We start from the raw sequence: 14883 nt of genomic DNA, 5'->3' as shown, positions 1-14883 counted from the left end.
CAGTTTGCAGCTCAGCGAGCTCAGACCGGCAACTCAAGCCGGTCAACTCAAGTCAGGCCCCAATTCGCTGCTCCCACTCGCTCAGCTCTCTCAGTCACTCAAAATGGCAACGAGAGCAGAACGGTTCTTTTGCAAAATACTTTATGACCGGAGCAGAAGCAGAATCGGACCTCTGTCGCGGTCGCAGTCGCTGCCTCTGCTGGCGGCGCAGTTGCCGCCGACACTGACGCACATAAATAAAACGCTCTCTTTCGCTCACGAGTTTCTTATAAGACTTTATTTATATACTGCGCTGCCACCGCCGACTGCGCGCCGCCGCCGCCGACTGCGCTGGATTAATAAGGAGTTCTCGCTGGGATTTTCACATGTATATGCTTTGAATTGAATGCTTTATGGGTTTAGTTTGATAGGAGTCGTAAAGAAATCAACATCACACAACAAAGCACTCGAGGACCCGTCCGTGTTCCGTTGACTTAACCCACGTGCGACTGTATGTGTGTGTGTGCGAGAGGGATCCCAGCAGCATAACGGTATTCGGTGCCCCGTATTCCGTAGTCGCTATAGCGGCCAATATCTTGGGGCTGGGCTCTCGGAGCTGAACAGAACTGAACAAAACTGAACTGAACTATTCGCATTCGTATTCGTTCGCTCTCCGCCGTCGCGACCGCTCTCTTATCCCAATTGTCAGCCCGCTAAGATCATAAAGGCCGTAAAAATAATCATAACAATAATCGTAAAAAATTAGAACCGCAATCAGTCGCACACTGTCCATCGCACGGCGCAGATCGTCATAAACCCATTATTATAATAATAACCGTAATCGTAACCGTAATCGTAATTGTAATCGCAGGCGCCATCGCATAAACAGCAAACAAAAACACCGTCAGAGAAATTGAAATTGAACTTCGCGCGCGTTTCTTTTTATGATGTTCGAGTGTCTGGCAGGTGTCTGGATTCAAATTCAAATTCACCCACATATTGTGCAATACTACTAATGGATCTGGGCTGACTGTGCTGCAAATGAAGAGCTAGAGTTCAAATTTATCAAGCCAAATCCTACTACCTAAGTGTTTATCTATTCTTAAAAAAGCATCGTGCACCGAAAACTCGAATCTGTACAACAACGTTTTCTAGTCCCCCGTAAATCGAGCAATATCTACACACTAGCAACAAACAAAAGTTGAAGCTTTCAACTCAAACCGCAACAAATTCAACAGAAATAAAACGTAGACAGCCAAAACAACCCGCAAAAACAAAAAATAAAAAAAAAAAAAAACGAAATACATAAAACGGAAAAGAATAAGGAGCGGAAAAAGTTTCGATTCCACTGCGGGCAAAGTTTTTATTTTGGCGCACGTGCAAGCTACCGTTAGCTGAGAATTCGAAAAGCCAGCAGGATTGAAGGATAAGCGCACGTTATTGGATTTAAAAGGTAAGTGCCAGGGCTCGACTTTTCAATTTCCTCACCTTCTTCACTGAAATCAAAATGGTTAAGAAACTTATTCGTTTTTAGGGATATTTAATGGCCCAATTGGGATTATGTCTTTATTATTAACTATACCAAACGCTTTTTAAATATATAAAATACATTCTGAAGGTTGCATTTTCAGATTGAAAACAATTTTCAAGACTGCACAAACCAAGTCATTTACACAATGCTAAAAATTTATTATAAATATTTCTTACTACAATATTATATATATTACTTCTGACTATACAAACTATTTTAAAATTTCAATTCAATTCAAATTTAATAATAGTTCTAACGAAAAGTGAAGGAAAAATCTTTACTTTTACTTTTTATTAAAAAACACACTTTGTTAAATACTTGCATAAGTAATTGTACATGCATACAGTCAACGAATTATTCGATCTTTGAAGCAATCATTGTGCGGTTGTTTTAACTTCATTTTGTAAAAAATTGTTTGTCATAAGTACATACATTATAATACTATTAGCTGTTCATTAAACGCTTGACTAAAATATAAAGATACCTAAATAATATTAAAATATAGGTTCCATGGGTTAGAATATTAGTTTATGTATATGCCGACGGAAACTTCATACTTTTCAAAATACCTGTTTAAATAGTTGGAAGTTTAGACATTAATGACTCTGAACAAAGAATAGCACATCTGTTTCTCGATGTGCAGTGGGCAAGGTATAAGTTTTTTGCCCGAACTCAGATTCAACACTTCATAACTCAAAGGGCGTTTTTCGGAAGCTACAGCCAGGTCATCACTCATTTGGCCTGCAAACTGCAAACTGTTGACAGGCTTATTAGCCATTTGCATAAATTTGCAAAGTGGGAGGCGGGGTGGTGGGATGCTTTCAGGAATCCCGGGAGTTGAAGCTGGAAAACTGAAAACGGAGCTCCGAACTTAACTGGCCACGAGTAATGGGCTCTTTGAACTTGGAATTCGTTTTTGAATTATTGCGCATATCCTGGGCAACATAGTTTCACTTCCGAATGGTGGGAAAGGGCAGTCATTTCTCTCTCAGACACACACACGCAAACACATGCACACACACACACGCACACAGTTGCACCAACAGGACACTCACGGGTTCTCCGCATAGAAAATTTATGCGGCCATTGTTGCAGTGCATTGTCCTTGTTGTTGCTGATTTTGTTGTTGTCCTAGTTGTCTGGCCTTTGCATATTTGTCGTCCTCTCTGTCTGTCGCTCGCTACCTTTCTCTCATTCTCCATTCCCGCTCTCTCATTGCACTTGCGCCCCACAGAAGTGCGGAATTTATTCGTAATTTAATAAACATTTAAAAATCTGTTCCACAATTTGGCAAGTATCTCTGTCGATCTGTCCAAAAGGGCTTTAATGAACTTATCCTGGCTTTTACTTGCAGCCTGCTTATTGTTAACACATTTTCATTTTCAATTGCATTTTTGCTAGCTTCGATTTTTGCGCAATCAAATAGTTGGCATCAAATGAAATTATTTTCTCATAATTTATCGATTTAATCAGCTGGAAATGTTACACAGCTGACAAAATCATAAACTCCGTTCTGTTTGCCCGGCAAAAACTTTTATGATTTATGGTCGAGTGTCGGACGACAGAAAAATACACTGATGCAATTGGGAGAAATTGGGGAAAACATTCAAATTTGTATGGTAAATTCCCAATTTCATCAGATGTGGTATTTTCACTTATTCAAACACACACATTTCCCTAGAATAGTTTTATTCAAGTCCTACATATTTAGACCCATATCCATGAGCAACCACTTCCTTTTAAACGGATTCTTAATCAAGTTCACACTCATGGCAAAGCAGCAAAAAGATTTATACATCAGCACACCAATGGCGACAACTCTTTTGTAAAAACATTAATCACGACCTCTGCGATTCGGCCGAAAGCCCAAAACTAAGCAACAAAAGTAAACGAAATTGTTGTTAATAAAACAGATCCAACAAAAAGCTTCACCGAAAACAGCCGACCACAAAGAAAACTTGTTTAACTTGCCTTTGAAATTAAAATTATATTTAAGCCCCCATTGATAGATGGCGACATGAGTTGGCTAATTAATCATATGCAAGCTCAGTAAATTTAAATAAAACAAAAACCGCTCAAATAAAAACCTAAATTTCACACAATAAAGTCTCTAGACAAACAAAGGAACAGAAACGGCAAAAACAGCGTTTTTTTATTTATTTTCAAATCAAAAAATATTTTCGACTTCGTTGGCTACACAACATTTTAAGGCCCTCGAGAACTGAACTTTGATAAGCCGCCGGAAATGATGAACCTTGGGTAATTTGTTTATCGTGTTACCAATGGGACCACAAACTTGGCTTTAATTGCTTTCTCTGAAAAGTATTTTACAAGACTGTGTTTACGTTATTACTTAAATTTTACTTTTATTTAACAATTCTTCTTAAATGGGGATTGTAAAAGTTTCTTGCGACACATGTACATATATAATTAACAGAGCCAATATACTTCAAAACCAATAATATAACATAACATTATAAAAAAAAAGTAACCAACTGTTTGTTAATTCATTAAATTATTTAAAATATTTTTATATTTTTGGAATTTAAATACACTGGCTGTGAAAATTTATTCTCGAAAAAGGGAAATAGATTTAGCTGCTGAAAATCGGACAACATCGGCGTTCAAAGCCGACTAAAACTCAATCCAATTTGGTTGGGTGGCAATTTGCAGTGACTGCAATTCGTTTTGGCCATGGAAAAAAGGGAACAAATGGGAGAAAGTCTTACTATTTTATTTTTTAGCCCAAAAGCAGTCAGCGCCTCGAACTGTTTTATATATACTTGTTTTTGTAGGTTCGTGGTAGGAAAACAGGGCCGAAATCGGGGTGAGGAGCAGGGAACCGCGGAGGGTCCAGGGTCGGGGGCCAGAAACCCAGCGGGAAGCGCTCGCAGTGACATTGCGCCGAAGCGGGTGACAATGATTTATGGCCAAGAGATACGCGACAAGGAACGCAAAAACTCAAAACTCGAAAACTAAAAAACACCAATCGCACACCAAAAACGCAAAACGGCAGGAAGCGGAATGAAAACTCACGAAACTATGGGAAATTCCCGAAAAGCGAACTACCTAAACTCGCAACACCTTCCAGAAATTCGCAAAAGAATCTTATTTTTTAATGCCCAAAGTGTCCTTGAAAACGCAACAACAACTAGGAACTCACATCTCAGAAACCGAAAGTGAAAACCTGCTGATTTTTATGACCGTTTTCCTTTTTGTCACTTGTCACGAGGTCGTAAAATCGAGGATTTTCCAGCAGAAATCATACGGCCATTAGGAAGTCGAAGTCACCTGGCTCCGGGTTATGCAATCGTCATTTTGTACGGTCATAAAAATTAATATGCGTCCTTCGCTGTGGCAATTTGGTGCGCATATCTCGGCAAACGCATCTCCATAGTTCGTTTATCTGACTTTGAACTCGAGACGCTAAGCCGCTGGAGTCGCAGTACATGACTTTTGGCTTTAGCCACGTCTCGATGTCTGCAACCATTGTATCTGTGCCTTGAAGGTTACCTGTTTTTACAGTTTAGACCGGGTCGACTCGGCTTGGCTTGGCTCGGCACGGCCTTCTTCAACATCGTTCTGCTCGGCACTCTCTCAAATTATTATTTATGAGCTCGCATTGTTGTCGTCGATCTGGAATCGAACCGTCCTGCGATTCCTATATAGGCTTACCTCGCCTCTCAGCCCCGAATGCAGTTCAAGATTTTTACTTTCAGCTTGAAAACGAAATTCATAATAAATCAAATCATTTTTGTGTGCTCGAGATGCAGTTCCATGTTTGCCTTCTTGTTTGTGTGGATATAAATCAAAGCCGATTCTGCTTAGATTTCGGTGCAATGAGCCAAGGGATTAGGAGGTGCGGGAATGGCGGATGGCGGGAACAGGTTTCCACAAGTGGAAACTCATGAATTTTCCTAATTATGTAAGTACTATCGTTAACTGAATATCAGTTAATGTTGTTAAGAGTTGGTCAGCGCTTTAGCATGTTGTTATCAGTTTAAAATGAGCAAATAATAGGTTGAATAACTGAACAACTGAATATAAGAATCATACGTCTACCTACCCTTGGTGACCTCCGCTATTTATCAGGTCACCCGCAATATCCCATTTTCATTTTATGCTTTATTTTCCCTCTAGTTCAATTATGCCCACCGTGAGAATTGTTCCACCACGTGTGCACTTCCACCATAAATCACATTCACTTCCAATATTTTCACAAACACATCACAATGGAGAAAATTTTGTGATTTATCTGTGTGAAGAAGTCAATAAGTCATAAAAAATCGAAATAAATCTTGATTTTTTGAGCAGATTCCCTAGGCTGAGAACTCGGCGAGAGGCAGGGAATATAATAGAAAAGTCGGGCGGAACGTCCTGTGACCTAAGGAAGTGGGAGGGGAACATGCATACATATGTGGAAAATATTTGCATATTTCAGCTGCGGGTGGCGGCGCCGCCGGTAGTCGAAGATGTCCAAACAAATATGACAAATATGAGTTTTGGAAAATTGTGTGTGTTTCCTGCATTTTTTACCCAACAATTAGCAACGCTCCAGATTTTTCGGATTTCGCTCAAGCTGTTCTTTCGAGTCCGCTGTATTTCAATCTGCTTTCAGATCTGCATCTTGAATTTCAAACGCTTTATGCCGCACATACACGACTTATTGTTCAAAGCAGCACGAGCTGTCGGACGGAATACAGAAAAATGAGTCAAGAAAAGGCCAAGAAAAAAACGGAGAACTGCGATATGTTGTCCAAAACCTGGGCGGCAAATTCGAGTCAAACAAAGCTGGAACTCACATCTACCCATACGCGTATCTCTATTTACGAGTATGTATCTAAACTAACTAGCCATGGGCAAATGTCTGCCTCATTTTCGCACACAAAAAACTCTAAAAGCCCCGAGCAAAAAAGCCAGATAAAATACATGAAATAATTCGTTTTGTTGTTTGCTGCAAGCCGCAAAGCAAATTCGACAAACAACACGAAAATGTCACAAAAAAAAAAAAAAACGAAATATATTTAGGAAACGAATGTAGCGAAAGAGCCGAGGAAAAAACAATGTCACACATGTCAAAGTTGTCGCAAATGACACAAATGCGGTCCGGATTGCTCACTGACCCAAACCGCAACCCCGATCTCGGTCTTGCCACTTGGACCCCTGAAAAAGTCCAAGTCCAAATCCGAGTTCCACCTCAACTCCAACCCAACTCCACGTCGCCGGGTCGTCTTTTGGCGGAATCGTGTCAGCCTCGAATAACACGAATCAACTCACTGAAAGTCGCTTCGCAAAATTTCGTGGAAATTTCACAATTAAAAGGGCAGACAAACAAAAAAAAGAAACAAAACCAAATAAAACAATCTTAGAAAAGACTTAACTGGAATATCAAGCCAAACATACAGAGTTGGCTCAAAATCCGTTTGCAATATTTGTGTTCTCGTTTCGAAAAAAGTTTCAATCAAAGAAAAGATGAAAAGAAAGAATCAGAGCTTCAAAAGTGATATTATATGTACCTGAAGCATTTGTCCTTCTAATAATGTATTATACAATATTATGTATACAACATTAACAATACTTAAAGGGTAACCTAGTAGATCTAATCTATGTATTATAATTTTCAATTTAAATTTTTATTAAATTCGGGTACTTATAAGAGCTACACAATTACAATTGTGGTGTTTGTATTCCGCTAATATTCTTATCACTTGTTAAAATATTAGGCATGAAGTATTGTACGTTTATAAATAGCACAACATAGGTTGGCAGATAGTTTTCAGTGGGATAGATATTTTCGTATCTGCAGATGCATTCTGAAACCCACGGAATGATAGACGCCATGCATCCCCTTTCTGGATCTGAGTAATCGGCATCAAAAGGTGGCGGCGGCAGAAACAGCAGCCATAATCCCAATTCCATTTCGAATCCCATTCCCAAAATCCGACAGCATGCATGGCCGTCTTTCAAGGGGTGTGAGCGAGATGGAAGAGGGGTGTGAAAGAGATGAGGTATCCGCACAGCTGGTGCGTAAGAAAGGGACGGGAATGGCGGGGATGGTTGCAAACAACAAAAAATGATGCATTAACCTTTCGAAACTATTTCGGATAGCCGAAAACTAAACCTCCGGGCGGTGGTGACTTTGGGGGAAAGGAGATAGGAATGAAAAGGGAAAGAGAGGGCAAATGCGATGCCCATACAAATGCATGTGCCAAAGAAAGGAGAAGAGAACAGCAACAGAAACAAAAATTAAGACCCATTAATCATTTTGACTTATTTCTTTCCTTTTTTCTCGTCTAAAATTAATCTTGATGCCAAAGCGTTGCCTGGCAACGCGAGACCCTCACACAGATACTCTTCACCGTCGCGTGTGAGCGTGTGTGCGGGAGACGGAGAAGGCAAGTGTTTGGCGTGACAAAGACAGCGAGCATTGTTGGGCAGGGCACTCCAACCAAAATTGATCGAGACCAGATGCCCAAAAATTTGGGCACCCCAGAATCTTTCATTCCTTACTAAAGTCGCATTTTACACTGAGAAATTGCCAAGATGCAATTAAACAACTATCCTATAGCTACAAAAGTTATTCCAAATAAACTTTAATATTTCCCATAAATAATACTTTTGAATTCAAAACATAAAGTAAAGTATGTACATATGTTAATCATATTTTTTATACATGGAGTTTACTATATAGTTCTAAGTTTTTGTATTCTGTGCTAATCCGATTAGTGATTGTATTTTTTCACCTCTCCCTTCTCGACGAAAATCTCCAAATTTGCGAAAGGGAAATTAATTTAAAACAGATTAATCCGTTACGGCTGCCATTTGCACCCCACGCAGAGGAACTGGGAAACTCGGACAGAGGGGTGATTCGGAAGCCCCCACACATGCCCAAATATATTTGAATTCTGACCAAATGTCTTGCGAAACCGAAATGTCCATTGTCCTTATCATCCGTGCATATGCTGCAATTTGCCAAAGTCCCAAGTGGTCGAAATCGGTCGCCATTCGGGTGGTTGAGTGTTTGGGTGAGTGGGTGGTTTTTAAGGGGTTCTTCTGGGGCTCTGCGCCCTGTGAGTGGCATACTTAAGGGCGCGTCGTGGTCGTCGACATTCAGACAGACAGACAGACCAACCGAAAGGGAGTCCTGAGACATGGAGTGAAAACAACAGGACGGGCCATAAAACCGTTTAAATCAAACGGCAGAACAAATTGGTTTCCTTCGAGTCGAAAGCTTTATGAGGTCCTCTGGCCAAGGGTCGATACTCGGTGGATGGGATGTCTGAGCTTTAAGCAAAAGGGATGAGAAATGTTGAACGAAATTGAAGTTGATTGGCCACGGGATGGCTGGCGGAAAAATCAGGAATCGAGCTGAGATTGAGAGATTGCGAAATATTTATTGCTTACTGCAAGCTACCGATGATAGAATAAATTTAAAGTTTTTAAGCTTGCAGGAATAATATTACCTAAAATAACTTATTAAAATATATTTAATATTTGTACTGACTAAAAGATATATTCCTTTAAATCACATTGACTTGTTGCAAGCTGTGAATTATCTTGCAGAAGGTAGATAAAGTGGTTACAAATTATGTCTGTCATATATTCTTCAATACAAAATTCCCTTTTGAGGACTTAATTACGAAACTCTGGGCCTCATTTTTACCCCGAGGCTTGGTTGTATTCAGAAGTGAGCCAGCGCTTGATTAGCATGTAAATTGTCAAAGGAAGTGATAAACGGTGTGCCACAGACACACAACGACTGGCTGGCTGGCTGGCTGGCCTGTCTATAAAGTAGGGTTTCCATGAAAATCTAATAAAAATTAACCTGCACACACACACCCCAAACACCACCACCCATTTGTGACGTGACACAGAAGATGACAAATTGTTTGGACAAGCTGACTGACAGCAGCGACAGCAACGGCAACAACTTCATGTGGCAAGTGCACTGCAATTAGTCAAAGTGCCACGAACAACAACACACAAACTCGAGGCTACCATAACAAACACCACCCCACGGCCAAGACATTTTGGCTGGAGGAAGACAACAGCGAAAAATAGCGATAAAAAAGAAATAAAAATTATGAAGAATCGCATTAGACGTTTGGCGCAAAAAGCAATAAAAAAGCAAAAGCAATCTGATAAAAAAGAGTCTAATGCCAACACGTAGCACCACGTGCGATGCGCGTCAACTTGTGGCAATTATGAAGTCCGGCGCAAAGTTGCAACGCCGTCGGCATTGGCACCCAAACATCATCCCGAGAAAAACCAGGCCCAAACCATTTGCGGTCAGGTGTCCGCCTGGCCTGTCTTTGAATCAATAAGCGCGATTAGAAAGCCGCCAACCGTCAGGGCTTAAGAGCCTAGAAAAGCAAATGCTACACACAAAAAAACTCAAATATTTCTAAACTATATTAATAGTAATAAGCATAATAAATCTATTTTGATTTAATTTGAAATTGAATCAGATGCTAAGGCAATGTTTAACTTATTATCAGTAATGAAATTAGTAAGATTCTTTGTTCCCAATTCCCCATTTACTTAGAGAGTTGCATTTCATCTAACAATTTTTGCAAGTGCTTGGCCAAGAACCAGACAGGGCGCTTACCTTATCGTAGCCGCTGAATCGTCAGTGCATCCGCAATAAAAAACCGCTCGCACTTGCGCATTTCAACTAGCCAATTATGCAATTGGCGGCCGGGCTGCAATCGCAATTGGCCAAAAGTGTCGCGTCTACGCTTCGATGGCAAATTTTGATTTCACCGCATGCGTGGGTCACCAGCCGACCAAGTTGGCCAAGTTGAGTCTGGGTCTGGCCATTTGGTTAGCTGGCCACTGTCCAGAGATTATCAATGTTAATAAGGCAATAACAAATGGGTCTGGTGGGGCTGTCGGTTCTGGGAAGTAGTTCTGTGGGAAGTGTCCACTATCGGCCATCATTTAAATCATCTATGAAATGGCAAGATTTCGCGTGGATATTAGAAGGATGCCAAGAAGTCGCCGGCAGTCATTCATTTAGTTTTTATTATAGTAAGTAGAATTAGAAAAGTATATAGTTGCATATTACAAATTAATTTTGTAGCTTTCTAATGATTCATATTTTATACTACTTAGAGACAAAAATATGTTTTTTTAAAATAAAAAAAACTATCTCAAAAGAAAAGGAATATGAAGTGTTACATACTCTCAGAACCTACGAAATGCTCTCCAATCCATCAAATTGCAAAAGCGATGGGCAGGCGACAGAATTAGGCAGATAAGATAGAACTGCATGTGGCACAAGGAGGTCCGTGCAAAGGTGTTTTCAGGTGGGGACTGCGATGCGTTTCATTCAAATGAGATATGTTCTGTTCCCTCTTTCCCTCTCTTTCCATTCGGCGGTGTCGTCTCTTTCGGCGGTTTCTGGTATCTGCATCTGAGATGATTATTCGTGTGTTTTCGCTGGCTGGCGGCCATAAATCTTATAATCATAATAATTTGTTTCAATGTTAATGCCTTCAAAATATCTGAAAACTCAATAAATAACAAAACTACATGTTCGTGTGTGCTGTTAATGTCATACCATGAGATACTTCATATATCATTCCGTTGCAAAAAGCCAAAATAACCAAATAAAAAGCAAAATAATCGAAAAACGTAAGGCGAAAACCTGCCGCACAGTCGCAAAATCGCAACCAGAACGGCCAGGTAGAGGTGACTGTCGTCTTTACTTCACCAAATATACTTCACTTTTTCGAGGATTTTGTTCCGTGCCCTCGGCGTTTATACCTTTTGTGACGCAATGGGCCTGCAATGCAGACGGGCGTGGGGGATTTACTTGACTGCAGAACAAATTAATCCAAAATCAGCCAGCGACAAGCCGCGGAAATGGGAAAAGGACGTGAAAAAGTAACGAAAAAGTGAAGTGAAGCAAATCTTGGCAAAGTGTCTTCGGCTTCGGTTTCTTCTGACCGATTCTCTGGTCTTTTATTTATTTATTTTTTTTTTTTTGTGTGAGGTGCGGCTTCAGCCGGATCTGGGGACTCCGCCAATAACAACACCGACGACAAGTATCTACACACTCTCGCAGGTGTCTGATATCCGATGCTTCCAATGTTGAATAACTCAATTAATTTCTGTCACCTGATTTATCACCTTTCGACTTTGTTGCACAACAACTTTTAATTTCAATTTTATTTATTTGCATTTTTTTTGAATTTCACTACGCCACACAAAAAGAAGGATCTTGAATCTGTAGGTGGTGATCCCCAATCACAATCCCCAATCCCCAATCCCATGAGCTCAAATTGAGACATTGCATCGAACCCGTTTCCTTGGCACTTGAGAACTAAATATCTCGGCTCCTCCGGCCTTCTCCGTCCCACTTCAGATGTCTGGGGAACGTGTTATTAGCTTAGTTCTTGTAATTTGCATACATGTGTGTGCCAAAGGACGCGACGAGCCCTCAATGGCTGAGCGGCTATTAAAACATTCCGCTTAACACTTCCTGCGACACAAGACAAGCACCATGGGACAAAAAGTGTACATAAACTAGAAAATATAAAACCCGTAATTGGTTAAATTACTGCAAGCTTGGAAAATATCGGAGTTTATTTATCGTCAGTTTTGGGACTCTTAATATGTGATTTATGAAGACTCCACTGGGGAAAGTCTCGCCTCTCTAGAGCTCAGGAAATACAATATTAAATGTATAAAAACTGAAAATGGTATATCAGCAGCAAATTAAAAGCCATTTTAAGTTAGTTTGCAATAAACACGATAACATGGTTAAGTGACATTTTAATCAATAGTTTAGTTGTATGCATTTCAGAGCACGCAATAAGTTAGGTCTGGCTTTATTATAAAAGAAATTATATACAATTTAATTAAAATTCAACTGAATATCTTACATCTTATCCTTTCTTATCTTAAAGTTCTTTTAAACATGAATGTAGATAAAATATAAATGAGTGGCAAAGAGATTAAAATATAACCTTATTGTTATATCTCAAATTAAAATTGTATCTTATATTATTCTTATTCCTCAATACTTTCAATCCGTTTAATAATGTTCCCTAGCATATTATTTTATTTTCAAATATCATGGGCCAAAAACTATTTGGGTCCTATCCACTGTCGCCCAGCTTTGGCGACAACGAGTTTTACTATTTTCGTTGGCCATGTGCAGGCCGTGAAACGGCTGCGGCCAAGTGAAACAAGTTTCTCAATTAACCAGGCGCACACTCGCCTGCAACTTGATTGCCAGAGATCGCCACTTGATGCAGTGCGTCCCCATCTGCATCTTTGAATCTCGGCAGCTACATCTGCATCTGCCGGCTACATCCGTCCAATCCGTCAAGGCGTCGACGGGCGTACGCCCAGTTTTCTGATTTTCCTCCGCTCCAACGTTCCTGTTTTCTCATTTTCGATTGGCCGCGGCCTGTTGCACCGACATCGGATGTCTTGTAGGAAAAGCGGCATATTTATGGCGCGGCCATGTTATGAATACACCCAAGAGACATTTCTCTTCTTCGCACCCGGCTTAGATGCAATTCGGGAAATGGAAAGACACACGAAGATGCTGACTGAGATGGGTGCATCGCACTGAATGCCGAAACGAAAAGGAAATCTAAAAATAAGAGGAAGGTGGATTTTTTGGGTTGGGAAACGCAAACGCATGCAGCGTACGGGAAATTCTTGATCAACCATAAATCTTGGCACCAGAGCCATCCATCTATCTCGCTTGGCGCGTTCCGCGTGCAGCGCCAAAAAGTTGTTTTCTATGCTGAATCGCTTTGATCCCCCTCCCGTTTTCCGTCCCTCTTTGTTGTTTTTCTACAAAATTTAATTTTTTCGAAAATAAAACATTCTTCTTCATCGTCTGGTTCTTCTGTTGGCTGCGGGTCTCTTGTTTTTCATTAGTCGGTGAAAATGTTAAAAGAAAAACACGTATGTTTTCTTTACTTATGCCTAATGGGTTTTGATTAAAAACCGTCTTGGATATTAGCATATATTTGTTGTGATTCCAAACGGTTAATGAAAAGTAGCTAAAACCGAATATTAGTTCCTAACGAATATTCATTCAAGATACTCCCATTCACCATGTCTTCTGCGAAAAACCTTCGCTTAAAGGTCGAATATTAAGAGCTCAAGTTCGTTTCATGTTTGGGCTTATAATTAATAAATCATGTCAGCGTCAGGCGCCGAGTAGAAGAGGGAGTGGGTCTTGGGGGGTGTGGAGCTGGATCAGGAATTAAATGTGTCAAATGCAAGCACGCAGAGAGGTTGGAGCCAAGGAAAAGCAAGGAGCAGAGCCGGATCCGGAGTCAGGAGGCCCGATTCGGGCAGCTGGCAGCAGGAAATGTCAAGAGCGAAGTTAACCCAACACGAAAACAAAACGCAGTCTGAAGGCATTTTTCCTGCTTCGGTTTCATTTTCAGTGGCAGCTAGAATTTCCATTAGCTGGGTGGTTGAGTGGGCGGAGTTGCTGGGGGAGTGGCAAACTGAAGGCACGCACGCACCGCCCATCGGGAAAATCACCGGGAAAATCGCTGCCAGAGTCGAGCTTATGCGTTCCTTTTAATAAATTAAATTAAAGTCGCATGAGAATCGTCTTATTTACCTGCTGAAGTCTGGGTAAATAATGCCAAAAATGCTCCAAATATGCAAATACATAGAGAAAGGAGTGGAAGCCCTTGTGCGAGCGGGACAGACGGTGGGGCGGAGTGTTTTGGCAGAGGGAAATGATAAACGGCGTGGTAATATAAAAAATGGCAAAAACAGCGGGCAGTCAAATAAAACAAAAACCAAAAACAAACAACAAAAGTTGCTCAGAGAATGACATATATATACGGCCAACGGAATGGGTCCGAACAAAGAATATATATATATCTATATTTATATATATATATCGGACTGGCAAAAAGGCGGAAACTTTTTTCAACTTTTTTGGTCAACGCCGCGGCAGAAAATGGAAAAAATGGGCGCCGCAGAATAAAAACAAGCAAAATAAGAGGGAAAATAAAACCAACAAGCGAAGCAACATTTTCCACTTGGTAACAAATTTTCGGTCTAGATATTTTGGCTTTTGCCCTATCTCTGGCTATATCCCCACACTCCCCTCCCGTTTGACCGTTTGTATTACGCAATGTTTTCCCAAAAAAAAAACTTCTTGGAAAAAATGAGCGACACACACCCAGTGACCCTAATTTTCAGTCCTTAGAGAACCAGCAAATACCACGGCCACGGCCATAGCCATCCGAAGAACCACCCTGAACGTTGGGTCCACCCTAACGCCCCCACTCTTTGTTTTAATTTCATTTATGGCTTACGTTTTGCCTACTTTTCGGTGACTTTTCGCCCGAGTCCTGCGATTCAACTTTTGTGATTTTCGT

General features: G+C 40.6%; 1 protein-coding gene across 4 annotated transcripts in view; it reads left to right on the top strand.

The window, feature by feature from the left end:
- The first annotated feature begins 396 nt into the window (after window positions 1-396).
- The window catches only part of LOC6614172 (homeotic protein antennapedia), a 102051-nt gene continuing 87564 nt past the window's right edge, over window positions 397-14883 (top strand). For 2 of the 4 annotated variants that reach the window (XM_032721237.1, XM_032721239.1), the window contains exon 1: window positions 397-1432. The gene's annotated coding sequence lies outside the window, so the exon portion shown is untranslated. The remainder of the gene's footprint in view (window positions 1433-14883) is intronic. The other 2 variants (XM_032721240.1, XM_002038583.2) reach the window with 1 other exon arrangement.

This window comes from Drosophila sechellia, chromosome 3R, assembly GCF_004382195.2.
Source record: "Drosophila sechellia strain sech25 chromosome 3R, ASM438219v1, whole genome shotgun sequence".
Lineage (NCBI taxonomy): Eukaryota > Metazoa > Arthropoda > Insecta > Diptera > Drosophilidae > Drosophila > Drosophila sechellia.
The sequence above is the reverse complement of the archived record's forward strand: the minus strand, read 5'-3'. Positions and strand labels throughout refer to the sequence as shown.